This window comes from Phoca vitulina, unplaced genomic scaffold (assembly GCF_004348235.1).
Source record: "Phoca vitulina isolate PV1807 unplaced genomic scaffold, GSC_HSeal_1.0 scaffold29, whole genome shotgun sequence".
NCBI classification, from domain to species: Eukaryota; Metazoa; Chordata; class Mammalia; order Carnivora; family Phocidae; genus Phoca; species Phoca vitulina.
In genome coordinates, this window is record NW_022589732.1 from 18041415 (window position 1) to 18054182 (window position 12768).

At 45.7% G+C, this 12768-nt stretch overlaps 1 long non-coding RNA gene across 1 annotated transcript in view; it reads left to right on the forward strand.

Moving 5' to 3' along the window:
• Positions 1 to 282: 282 nt before the first annotated feature.
• Positions 283 to 12768, forward strand: part of LOC116644357 — a 28682-nt gene continuing 16196 nt past the window's right edge. Inside the window, exons 1-2 of the long non-coding RNA XR_004301729.1 lie at positions 283 to 339; positions 2003 to 2134. This is a non-coding gene — a long non-coding RNA (uncharacterized LOC116644357). The remainder of the gene's footprint in view (positions 340 to 2002; positions 2135 to 12768) is intronic.

Consider the following 12768-nt stretch of genomic DNA (forward strand, 5'->3'; position numbering starts at 1 on the left):
CCTCAGAGCCCTCCTCCGAGCAGAGAGCCAGGATTAGATTCCTTGAGGTTTCCCACCCTATGGCAAATTATAGGTGCCCAGATAGGTGCCCAAATTATAGGTGCCCATGTTTTGTGAAGGCTGAAAGGTCTTCTGCCCTCATTTCTCCACTCTCCAGATAGAAATCATTTATGATGATGAGTCTCATATGGTTAGAACAGAGGGTGTGTGGCAGGGAGTGGCCAGGGACTAGTGTTCGGAGTTGGGGCTGGTTGTGAATGCCTTTTATCCTGCAGGCTGCAGGCAGACTTCATCCTGGAGGCCTGGGGAGCCATCAGGGGTGCAGCCTCTCTGGCAGCGGTAAGGTGGGAAGCCTGGGGCTACGGGGGAGAGCCTGGATGTAGATGATCAGGAGGGACTCAGCAGGCCTAAGACCCCTGCATGGATCTGAATTAGGCAGTGGGGGGTCGGGGCTGCTGGTGGAGGGCAGCCAGACCTGGGGTCAGCAGTTGGGGAGAGGAGGAGGAAGGAAGAAAGGGAACGGGGGCAGGGGAGGGGGACTCCCAGTGCCTGGTGGCTTCTAATGGGCTTCGCGGTGGGTAAGACAGAATTTCAAGTAAAAAGAGGGGTCAGAGGAAGTCTCAACAGCGGAGGGGCACGCTCTTTTCCAAAGGAGGGGCGATGGCCAACTTCAGTCTGTGGAGGGCTGGGGGAGAGGTGGCTGGAGCCGGCAGGTGGGAGGCCACTGGCGGTCCCGCGTGACTGCTTTCTGGGGTGTGATGGTAGCAAAGCCAGACTGCAGTGGGAGGCCGGCAGCGGGGGCATGGAGCACGGGCTAGGAGTGGGCGTTCAGCACAGGCTCCCTGCTTGATTGATTCTGCTGCTTGAACAACACAAATAGCCGGAAATGTAAACACTGCTGGATCCGGCACAGCGCCCCTTGGCATTGCTAATTAGCCCTGAGATTACTCCTTGCAAGGGAGCAACTACATCACACCTTGGTTCTGGCTGAACAAGCAGAGCAGGGAGGCAGGTCTGGTCAGTGGCTGCCCATTGCCCCCCCCCCCCCAACCCCCCGTGCCGTCCTCTTTAAGAAATGCCAGAAACAGTCACCCAGCCCCTGCCTCCTGGTCCTACCTTTCTGAGGTACCATTGCTTAGGTGTTATTAGTTAAGTATTAGTTAAGAGAGGGACTAATTTGTGTAATGGAAAAGTCACAGAGAGAGAATGTGGTATAAATGTTAATCGCTTTTTTAACTTCACATTATGTGATCCGTTAACATTAATATTTAATTTAATGCAGTCAAAAGATTAATGCTTGTGTTTATTTCTAAAAAAGGCAAGGATGCTTCAGGCTGCTTTTCAGCTTGGTTGAGCTTTGGGGGAAAAAAAAACCAACCCACCCAGAACAGAAGAAATGTATTCATGCTGTAATAAGACAAATACCCTCTCCCCCACCCGCTCTCCCTCCTCCATTCCTAAAAATAAGCCGCGGGGTTCTAATGGGGACACTGATTAAATATTCGGCTCTGTAATTTATGCCCAAGTGAATCCCAACAGGAACCAGGGGCTCTGGAAATCTGTTGTGAAATAATTATCCTGAATGACATTGTCGAGATGGTCTGCAAGGGTGCTGTCAATAATGCATTAGCCCAAATCTGTTTGAAATACAGCAAGGAAATTACACGATATTCATGGGAACCTGAAAGAATTATCAGTAAACAAATTTAATCAACTTGATGTTATGCATACCACTCAACCTCTTATTATCTGATCATCTAGGTTTAGAACACGCAGGGGAATTGAATGACGCGGGATGCGAGACTGAGCGTGTGTGTGTGTGTGTGTGTGTGTCTATGTGTGTGTATGTATGTGCACGCGCAAGCACGCTTGGTGTAACCAGCCTCAGGTCTCTGCATTTCTCCTTCTTGGCTGCGTTTCATTTGCATTTTTCTCTAGGCCTGATTGTTGGCTGCCAGCTTTCACCTCAGCCTGGCTCCTAAACTCTCTTTTCTTCCCCCAGAGTCGGAGCCCTGCTTAGAAAAGTCAGCTGACTGCCTGCCTTTCCTCCAGATGCCTCTTTCTCTTGCCTTTCAAAGGAGTGGTGGTTGCCCCTGCTATGGAAGTCAGGAGTAAAGCAGTAGGACGAGACGGGGTGAGTGCCATCATCGGGGGAGACACTTCTTGGCATAGAAGAAAGAGCCCTAAGTGAAGATCTGCCGCTATTTAGCTGATCTTACACAAGCCTCTTCCCATCTCTGGGCCTTAGTTTTCCCATCTGAAAAATGGGTCTTGAGTTGGGTGGTCTGTGTCATTTTATGAAATCTTGGTAGAAGTTCAGCAGCGTGTCATTTGCTTGGATTTTGCTCCTTGCCTTCTAGATAGGGACCCCAGAGGGAAGGGGCTTTCTCAAAACCAAATGGGAAATTGGAGGCAGAGTCAATGTAACTTTCAAACCCACTTCTCATGACTCCTCTATCCCCCAAATCAGAACATTACTTTTCATCTGCACTAAAAGCCACGGGGAGCATTTCAGAGTCTTTAGTCCAGAACTGAGCCCTAGGTTCCATGGTGGGGGACTTGGGTTGCCCTCCTGGCTTTGCAAGTCCCTTTCCATTTCCAAGCCTCAGCTTCCTTGTCTGTACAACAAAGGGGCTGGATGAGATGACCTTTCAGAACCTCCCTTATTTTTGCTTTGACATTCCACATCAACATCCACTTTCTAAGTTCCTCAACTGGCTATGGCTTATATTTTGAGAAAGGAGGTCTAGCTTTGGTTTCCAGACTGTAACCCTTTCTTCGAACTTCTTTATGGTGAAAGTACACTCCTATTGAGCATCTGCTGTGGTCAGTGCCCAGGTCTGGGCCCTGTTGGGAGGTGTGTGTGGAATATACTTAATTGAGTCCACTTTGAGCCTGGTCCTGGGCCTGGTATTGGCATGACTTCATGGAACTTGGGAAATAATATTTGGGGAATGAATGAAAGCTGATTCATTCAACAGCTTCTTTTGGGGTACTCAGCATTATATAGGATAATAGTAACATATACGAATACAGACTATGTACTAAGCACTTCAGTGTTTAAGAGCATGGTGAATGAGACTTTCCCATTGCTTGGGAATGGGCCACCATGAAGCAAAGGTAGGAATAAGAGGCAGAGAACACCTGTGTTATAAAGAACACCAAAAGCAAAGAGGTATAGATACGCCCCCAGAAGCTACTGCATGGGCTCTTCTACCTCCATCCGTTACTGCAGCCCGGACCCTGGCCCCACACTGTCCCAGCCTAGACAGATGAAAGTCCAGATGTGGCACTCTTCAGCATGGTAGCCGCTAGCCCCACATGGCTATTAAACACTTGGAATGTGCCTAGTCCAGATTGAGATGTGCTGTTAAGTGTAAAATACACACTGGATTGCAAAGATTTTTAGCACAATAAAAGGACATAAAGTATCTCAATAATTTTTTATATGATTACATGTTGAAGTAATATTTTGGATATATTGAGTTAAATGAAATAGAATATTAAAATTAATTTTACCTGTTTCTTTCAGCTCATTTTGAAGTTTTATTTATTTAAGTAATCTCTGTACCCACCGTGGGGCTCAGACTCACAACCCCGAGATCAAGAGTTGCCCACTCTTCTGACTGAGCCAACCAGGCACCCCTCTTTTGGCTTATTTTGATGTGAATAGTAGGAAATTTAAAGTTATATATGTCTTACATTATATTTCTATTGGAAATAGAAATATTTAAATTATTTCAAAGAATATTTAAATATTCAAATAATTTTTCTGATGGGAGTAGGGAGTACTAGGAGGGTAGTGATGTGGCTTTCTCCCTCCCATTTCTCATGTGGGAGGCTAGAGGGGCATTTGTCCTCACTCCATGTAAGGGATTCTAAGAGAATCACTCACAGAGATGGAAGGGTCCTGGATAAAGGAAGATTGACATTTTAGTTCTTGGTTTAGCTTCTCTTTAGCAGGGGAATTGCTGATCTGTTCCTGGTGCTTATTTGAACAGGGGGAAAAGATCATCGGAGAGTGTAGTAGGCAGAAAAATGCCCCCCACCTTGTCCTAAGATGTCTATGTCCTCATCCCAGCAACCTGTGAATTACCCTATATGGTGAAAGGGACTTTGCAGATGTGATGAAGGTTAAGTAAAGACCTTGAGATAGGGAAATTATTCTGGATTATCCAGTTGGGCCTAATCTAATCACATGAGTTCTTGAAGGTGGAGAGCCTTTCCGGGCTGCCATCAGAGAGAGATGGGATGACTAGGATGATGGAAGAAGAGGCAGGAAAAATGAGAGGTGTGAAAGGGGATTGGTTTGCCATTGCTGGCTTGGAATATGGAGGAAGGGGCCATGATCTGAGCAGTGCAGGTGGCCTCTAGATGCTGGGAATAGCAAGGAAGCAGATTCTCCCCTAAAGCCTCTAGAAAGGGACACAGCCCTGCTGATACCTTGATTTTGGCCCAGGAGATCTGTGCTAGATGTCTGACCTACAGAAGTGTAAGGCAGTCCATCTGTGTTGTGTTAAGCCACTGTTTGTGGTAATTTATTATGGCAGCAATAGGAAACAAATACAGAGACACCGGCTTGGAGAGAGTACAGCGTTTTGGCAAAATAAAACTGCATGAGTTGCTCATGAGTTGAGTGGACCTCTTGGAACACAGTCAGACTTAAGCCATTCTGCTAAGACCCTGGATGCAGGGGAAAGAAGCTTAGCAGCCAGAGGCTTTCAGGTATACCCCCCTTGGGGATGTGTGGTGGAGAGTTCTCTTTCCTGTAGGGCCTCCTGAAGAGCTCATTCATGTATTCCAGGATCAGTTTGGGATCTACCACATAGAGACTGAAGAATTCCATGGAAGAGCCATTAGCCACCTACATCATTTAGACAGGCTAGGTTATGCTAAGTAAACACACAGCCCCCAAATCTTAGAGCTTTATGACAATGGAGATATATTCCCTGTTCCTTCCCATGTCTATCTCTACTCATCCTAGTGGGATCTGTCTTCACGTGTCATTTGCTAAAGCAAGCCATGTGGCTGCACCTAATTTCAAGGGGACAGAAAAGGGTAATCCAACCGTGTGCTGGGGTTAGAGCTGGGGATATTTATTGATCAGCACTAATGTATACCAGTCCCCTTTTCTTTTTTATCCTTTCCAGGCCCAAAAGCTCCCAAGGAGAAAGGGCCCCAGGAGAGGAAGGGGGAGGAGGATGGAAGAGCAGAGCATATGCGTTTCCTCATGGCAAGACTCTCAGGTTGATACCTGGCTGGTATGGGAAGGGTGTGAGTGCTAAATGAGATAGGCGATTGAGATTTTTTTTTTTTTTTTTAGATTTTATATATTTACTTGAGAGAGAGAGAGAGAAAGGACAAGCATGAGTGAGGGGCAGAGGCAGAGGGAGAGGCAGACTCCCTGCTGAGGAGGGAGCCCAATGGGGCTCAATCCCAGGACTCCGAGATCACAACCCGAGCCGAAGGCAGATGCTTAACCGACTGAGCCACCCAGGCACCCTGGTGAATGAGATTTTAAACCAGACTGGAATTTCCACTTAGATACTGAAAATGAAAGGAGACTGAGGGGTCTTCCTGTGATGTCATTATAAAACAGGAATGTGAGATTCATCAGGGCATGAATGAAGGCAGTACTTTGAAAGCCGTTTTTTTATGTCTGGCTAGTTTCAGACTCTACTGAGTCCCAACTACGCATGCATTAAATCCTCAGAATGATCCTTTGAGTCAGTCCCTTTTACCTTCATTTTACATAGCATAAAACTGAGGCTCAGAGAGGGTAAGTAACGTGGCCAGTGGCACACAGCTCCAGCAGCTAGCCAAAACTCCAAAACTCAGACTTGTCTGACTCCAAGTACACTTTTTTTTTTTTTTTTTTAGAGAGAGAGAGCAAGCACAAGCAGGGGGAGCAGCAGAGGGAGAGGGAGAAGCAGGCTCCCCGCCGAGCAGGGAGCCAGATGCGGGGCTCGATCCCAGGACCCTGGGATCATGACCCGAGCCGAAGGCAGCCGTTTAACCGACTGAGCCCCCCAGGCGCCCCCCAAGTACACTTTAAAAAGCCATACTTGCTGTGCTGTGTCATACTACTCTGATGTAAGTGGAGTACTACTACTTCTGGAGTAGACAAAGAGAGACATGCTCACACTGTGAGTTAGCCCTTTGTGGGTAGAGGGGTAAAATTAGAAAGATCCTCAGGATGTAGCCAGAGAGAACGGACGTTTCTGGGACACCTACCAAGTGCCAGGCCCTGCCACATACTTGGCATACATTATCTCAATTTAACTCCCAGGGCCATTCCATTCCAGTTTTGCAGATGAGTCAAACTGAGCCATAAAGAGATGACTTGACTTGTCCAGTGTCACACAAGTAATAGGCAAGATTTGAATCCAATTCTGCCTGATTTTCGAAACTCTTTCCATCCAGCAACAATCTCCCAGTGAATGAGTTTTGGAGAAGGCCACTGTCTGGGGGGACAGTCTTGAGGAAGGCCTCCAGGCCAAGAGGACATAATAGAAACAGGGAGGGTGACAAGTGAAGGTGCACAGACCAGAGCTTGGGGCCAGGAGTAGGCAGGTCTGACTGGCACAGAGAGTGTGTGAGAACAGTGGGGGCAGGAAGAAAAGCAGTTTGGAGCCAGGTGGGGAGTTGTTGGGAATGTCAGGTTGAGGAGTTTGGCTTTGTTTCCTCGGGCCACGGGAGACCATTTGCAGTGAGGTCTAGTGTGCCTTTGGAAGAGGAACAGGAAGCCTGGAGTGTGGGGTTTCTGGGGCTTTCTGCCATCCCCCCCCCCCCCCAGCAGGTGGAAAACTGGAAAGGGCTAGTTTAGGCAGAAATGTCCCTCAAGACGAAGTATGGTCAGGGGTGGGGGAGGGGGATTTCAGATCCAGCAGGACAGGGCAACAGAAGGCACTGAAGTACGGAGGGTGCATAAGGCAGAGGAAAGATTGTGGCTTTGGCACATGACAGACCTCTTTCAGGTCTCAGCTCTGTGAACCTGGACACATAATTTGCTTTGATGACATTGAAATTAAATGAGCTCTGTGTGAGAGAACCCGCAGATTTCCTCACTTTAACATGCTTCAAAATGTAGCCCCTTTAGTATCTGTGTCTGACCTTCTTGAGGAGCCCCTTTCCTACAGGGGAACAGGGAAACCTCACATGTCTACTGACAGGCTCCACTAGCCTATTCAGTCACCTTTCAGTGAAAATGTTCCCACTCTTCATTTCTGTCTTTCTCTCAGAGCTGGCTTAAATAGTTCCTTTGGGATTAATGAATAACTCTTTTCTTTAAGTAAATGTCTGCTCTTTCAGAGTTTTCACTTCTTTCCCTTCTTCTGTCCAAGACGGCACCTGGGTATTTGAGGGCTTCACTGCATTCTCCAGGTTACGGAGGGACGGGCCTTGGATTTGCATGGTGTCTTCCATATCCAGGAGCTAGTCTGGTCTGCTCCCTGGACTGGTGGCCACTAAGGTGAGGCTGATCTCTTCCGGCCTTCTGGGTGATGTGCTGGTGGAGGCTGTGGTTTTGGCCATTTGTCCTCAGGTCACAAAGAAGTTCCTGTCCACGATGGCCTCTTTCTCTTGATCCTAGGCCTCTGCTTGCTCAGTACCTTTGTGTACCCTCCTTTGATCGCCTCTTTGGTGGAGGGTCAGGGGTTCTGCCTCAGACTCATTCCTCTGGCCGCTTCCTACAGTTGCTGCTGTGCCGTCACCCTCTGCCATGTTGGAAAGCTTTTGAGTGGCTTTTCTTAAAGAAAAACTCTTGCTGGTAGACATGGGAAGTGAGTGGGCCTTTAATTGTTTGGATGGCTTTGGCTTTCCCCTCGACCTATCTAATTTATCTCTTCAACCTGAGACTGCAGTTAGGGGGGGGAAGGGGTAACACAATGGCCTGAGCTCCCCTCCCCCACTCCCTCCCTCCCTCCCTCCATCTTTTGTTCTCACAACTTTGTGAATGTGAAGGGATGAACATCCTGACTTCTACTTTGGGGAAATATGGCACCACAAGTCATGTGGTTCAAGGGTACTGACTCCATGCTAAACTCCAGGGACAGACAGATAACTAAGGCCTGGACAACTACACCATTCCTTTCCCCTGGCCAGTGACTGGTTCAGGGATGGACGTGTGACCATATTTGTGCAATGAGAGATAGCTCTGGGAACTTATTAGAACTTATAACAGAGGAGTGCCTGGATGGCTTAGAGAGTTAAGCATCCAATTCATGAGCTCAGCTCAGGGTTGTAAGATTGAGCCCTGCTTTGGGCTCCGTGCTCAGCAGGGAGTCTGCTTGTCCCCCTCCCTCTGCCCCTCCGTGTGCTCTCTCGCTCTCTCTCAAATAAATAAATCTTAAAAAAAAAAAAGCTTCTAATAGGGTTGCCTGGGTGGCTCAGTCAGTTAAGCATCTGCCTTTGGCTCAGGTCATGATCCCAGGGTACTGGGATTGAGCCCCATGTTGGGCTCTGTGCTCATCAGGAAGCCTGCTTCTCCCTCTTCCCCTGCTTGTGCTCTTTCTCTCTCTCTCAAATAAATAAATAAAACCTTTAAAAACAAAACAACTTATAACAGAGAAGTCCTTTAAAAAATTTTAACAATGAAATATAATTTACATAGAGGGAAATGCACTGATCTTTAGTGTTTAGTGTGAAGAGCTTTGACAAATGGGGGCGCCTGGGTGGCTCAGTCAGTTAAGCGGCTGCCTTCGGCTCAGGTCATGATCCCAGGGTCCTGGGATCGAGCCCCACATCGGGCTCCCTGCTCGGCAGGAAGCCTGCTTCTCCTTCTCCCACTCCCCCTGCTTGTGTTCCCTCTCTCGCTGTGTCTCTCTCTGTCAAATAAATAAATAAAATCCTAAAAAAAAAAAAAAAAGACCTTTGACAAATGTATACACATTTGTGTAACTAGCACCCAAATAAAGGTATAGATCATTCCCATCACCCTCAGAAGTTCCCTAGGCCCTTTTCCAGTCAATCCCAGAAAGTCTCTTCTTGTCCCTTTCTAGTCAATACCACTCTCTTCCCAGTACACACAGTAAAGGCAATCATTATTCTGACTTTTATCATTATTGATTACTTTTCCTGTTCTAGAACTTTTCATTTTGGGTTTTTCATTCTGTTCCGCTTATCTATTTGACTATACTTAATCCAACATCACAGTACCTTGATATATTGCCTTGGAGTTAAGCAGTATAAATGTTTTAATTTTGTTCTTTTTCAAGACTGTTTTTGTTAGTTGAGTCCTTTGAATTTTCATATATATTTTAGAATTACCCTTCCAATTGTTCAACACGGCATGCTGGGATTTTGATTGGAATCTCAATGAATCTGTAAATCAGTTTGGAGAAAGTTGACATCTTATCCATATTGAATCTTCCAAACCATGAATATGGTATATCTCTCCTTTTTTTTTTTTTTTTAGGTTTTCTTTCATTCCTCTCAGCAATGTTTTGTTCTCAATGTAGAAGTCTTTTATTATGTTCAGTACCAAGTATTTTATATTTTGTGATGCTATTATAAAAGGTATTTTTAAAAATTTCATTTTCCAGTTGTTTGTGGCTGGTATAGATGTTCTCTCTTTAGTGTCTGCTAAGCTGGTGGGAGGTGAGTCATGCAAGAGACATCATGGGGAGATGGTCTCCCTGATAGTGAATTCAAAACAGAGGGGAGAAGAGCTGAAAGAAGGAGGGTGGGGGGTGGGGGAGGAAACAGAGAAAGAGACAGAGACAGGGAGAGAGATAGAAGGAGAGAGCTCTGAAGAGAAGATCTGAGCTCCTAGATTCTATATTGGCTGAAGCCAGGTCTACCATGGATATTACTGGAGACCATAAATTTATTTATTTTTGCTGAAGCCATTTTGAGCTAGATTCCTGTCACTTGCAACTGAAGGAGTCCTGACTAATCCAGTGTCTGACTTGGCCCAGCCTTGCAGACTAGTGTGTAGCTGGGTATGAGTTCCATGCCAATGAAGAAAAGACACAACATGGATCACCAATTTATTCTCTCTTCCCATGAGTGAGCTGTGGGGCTTCGGGTTTCCTCATGAGGTGAGGAACTATGAAGTGAGCCCACTGTTTAATTCTTTCCTCTTCTTTTCTTCTTTTTCCCCCCTTTCTCCCTCACTTCTTTCTTTCCTTCCTTCCTTCTTTCCCTCCAAAGCACAGTCTAAACCTCTACAGAAGAATTTAAAAACCAACATTGCCTCTGTTAGCTGGTCTGTGGTCCTGCCATTTGAGATACAACAGATCTCCTCAGTTTTGCTGAGGAACGTGGGATTTATTTTTGTCCCTCCTCGGGCCTGTGGCATCACAAAAAGCACTCTAGCTTTTGAGGGCTGCTTTCTCTGCAACCCAGGGAATGCTGCTGCCTCTCATTAAATTCTTTCAGTTTAGACTGTCCCTCTGGTGGTGGGGGAAGGACTTGGGGGTAGGAGAGGGGGAATGTGTATATGGGAAGCACTTGCTATTTTTGCCACTAGGTTAGCCACCCATCCACCCAGTCATCCATTCTCTGAGCTCGGAACGTTTCATGGAGAGAAAGGTAAAATATGCACTGTGTTCCATATACATTATCTTATTGGATTTCTACTGCAACCCTTTGAGGTGGGCATTATTACTCTCATTTTTTCAGACGAGGAAGCTGAAGCTTAGAGCATGTAAGCCACATGTTAAGTCCAGACAATGAGAAGGTGACAGAGCTGACATTTAAACCCCCAGTGCCCCCGCTCTTTGTATTCTGAGAAGCTGTCTTGGTTTCCTGTGTGTGAGGGCCATGCTGAGCAGTGCAGGAGGTGGAGGGAGGATGAACACTGACCAGGTGTGAATCTTGTCATCCAACCCAGCAGCCCATTAGAGGAGCTGACAATGAGTAAATAACTGAATGCAGAGAGAAGGGAGGAGCATCTAAATGTAATGATGTGAATCTTTGGGATACAGGGACCAAAAAAAATGAGAATTTCAGGGACTTCGCAAAATCCTAAGTTATTCTTAAGACTTCCAATGTTCTTCATTCTCTTTATGCATTTTTATATATAACTAAACGTTTTGATGAAGAAATATTAAGTTAGTAGAGTAGAACTATAGCCTATGATGTGTATTAAAACACAGGAAAATGCCAGTGAACATAATTGGGTAGTGTCTGAATAATGTCACATTGAGATCTCCTAGCAAGGTTAGCAGCACTAAGGAATTCCTTGTCTTCCAAAACTTGTTATTTCTTGGAACATAGGATTTATGTAAAATATACTGTGCATATAAACTTATTAATATTTATTTTATTTGCAAGAATAACTCACCATTAGCAGCAAAAAGGGCATCAAACACACACTGATAACACAAAAGCCTTGAGCAAGACTGACTCATGTCAACCTTAACCTTCAGCTCTGCCTGTCAGCCCTTCCTACTCTTGCTTTGACTTGACATTGGCAGATTCCTTCAAACCAGTAATGCCTCTATACTAATAAGCTTTGATTCTCACAGGAGAATATGATACTGTTTCTGGTTTTCTTAGTTGCTTTTTCTCAGGAGTTGAGATCTGGAAGAGTATTTAAATTTCCTGAGAAAGAACAGGAAGGAGTTTCTGAATGGAGACCCTGGTCTTGAGGAAGGTCCACATACAAGATAGTGGGTTTGGGGAAGGTAAATATAATGGGCAGCTGCAGGACTCGCAGCAGACTTCCTATGGGAGCTGGCACGTAAGCTGGGATATGAAGGGTGGGCAGGATTTAGAGATTGAGGTGGGCATAAGAGTAGGGAGAAAGGCATTCCAGGTGGACTGCACAGCTTGAGCGAAGTAAGACCGAGAAGCTGGAAACTGGGGATACACCAGGCAATTAGATTGACCTTGAGCAGAGTGTTTGTGAAAGGGGGTGGTTAACAATACAATTGGAAGGGTAGAGTGGGGCTAAATCCACAGGGAGGGAGGCTCATGCATCATTTACATCTCTCTCTGTCCTGTAAAGTAGGTATTCCAGGGTTATTTGTTTCTTTTGTGATGAGGAGATTGAGGCTCACGACTTGTTTAAGGTCACATGGGTAATAAGTGGTAGAAATTGGGGAAGATGAACTCTATAGAACACATAGTCCAGTGTCTTGTTCATCACCAGCACACACTGGAAGTCTCTGGAATGAGGCAGTCCTTGGGATTTCTTAAATGTCTGTTGAGTTGAACTGATGTGTAGAAATTGAAGGGAAATTAGGTTTTGGTTAAATATGAGCAAACGCTTTCAGGACAATCAGACTTCTGCAGCAAGTTGTTTTAACCCCCCCCCCCCCCCCCCTTTTTTTTGAGGTCTATATCTTTCTGTCATTTATCTATGTTTTATTGATGTGAATTTATAACTGATCATTGTTCCCTCTTCCTTTTGGCCACAAGGAAGTCTAATGTCAAATTTGTGACTCTATAAAATGGGATGGTTTGCCTTTCTGCATGCTAATCTTAGCCCTTGCTTTGTTTCTTCCTGCCTTTCTGTCCCTTTGCTGTTCATTTTCTCGTTCAGCATTTGACATATTCATTCAAGCTGTCTCAAATTTGGATATAGTTAACTAATCTATAACTAATTGGGCACAGACTAAGAAATGCTAAGTCAGATGTGCAGAACAATGTAATATGCTGCCTTGTGAGGTCATGAGCTCACTGCCATCAGAGGTGTGTAAGAAAAGACTGAAGCATCGTTTGGCTCAAAGATCCCTTTGGTTCTGAGATTTTCTGATTATAAGAGTTGGGAATAGGTCATCCTTTCACTGCATCTGCAGCCATCCCCCCAACAAGCTGCAC